Source organism: Austrofundulus limnaeus, unplaced genomic scaffold, assembly GCF_001266775.1.
Source record: "Austrofundulus limnaeus strain Quisiro unplaced genomic scaffold, Austrofundulus_limnaeus-1.0 Scaffold123, whole genome shotgun sequence".
Classification (NCBI taxonomy): domain Eukaryota; kingdom Metazoa; phylum Chordata; class Actinopteri; order Cyprinodontiformes; family Rivulidae; genus Austrofundulus; species Austrofundulus limnaeus.
In genome coordinates, this window is record NW_013952525.1 from 1,075,330 (window position 1) to 1,076,152 (window position 823).

Here is an 823-nt window from a genome sequence, read left to right on the forward strand (position 1 = left end):
GAGAGAGACTACCTGCTCACATCTTGTGGCCTCTGGACAAACTGCAACATCTGTCTGGTCTCTTACTGGAAAGAAACTCCAAAATAAAAGAGGTAAACCTCAGCCCCAGCCTGCAGCAGACTGACTAACTGGTTTTAATGGTGAATCACTGGCAGAGCAAAGCTCGTCGCAGCCAGGCTCTGATGGCCAACACTGCGCATTGTGAGTGCTGCATGAAGGGCTGCTGCCTGGAGCCACGGTGCACTGTCCTGATGATGATGATGATGATGATGATGATGATGATGATGATGATGATGATGATGATGATGGTAGTGGTGGTGGTGATGTCAGTGTTTCCACACCATAGCATTAAATCAGCTACAGCAGCCACAGACACGGACAAACACGCCTCCACGCGCACAGATCAGTGCAGATAGGAAGGGCTGCACCGCGCTCGCGCTCTTACACACATTACGACAATCCTGACAAATAAAGCGTCTGAACGAGGGGGTGAGCTCAGTCAGAGCCGACACCTCCTTGTTCCGGAGAATAAAACCGTCTTACCGCATCGGTCCGGACTCCCAGCCTGAGCTCATCCATTTTCCCCTCTCCTCAGGGATGCTCAGGATCCGAGGCAGCACGATGGTGTTTTCCCGATGACGACATCTGACATGTGCAGAGGGGCGAAGCTGCAATGTGCGCCTTATTGGTCAGACTCCGAGGGTCCTTCTCTCCTCCTCCTCCCTGATCGGACGACGCCAGGAGGGTTTCTGCGCACCCACGCTGCGCAGCGCCGGTCTGCGCCGTGTCATTTCACCTCCATTCCGGCCGCAGCGCTGACAGC

General features: G+C 54.6%; 1 protein-coding gene across 1 annotated transcript in view; it reads right to left on the minus strand.

Annotated features, from left to right (window-relative positions):
• Positions 1–823, minus strand: part of ajm1 (apical junction component 1 homolog) — a 19,446-nt gene extending 18,623 nt beyond the window's left edge. Inside the window, exon 1 of the mRNA XM_014015137.1 lies at positions 544–823. The gene's annotated coding sequence lies outside the window, so the exon portion shown is untranslated. The remainder of the gene's footprint in view (positions 1–543) is intronic.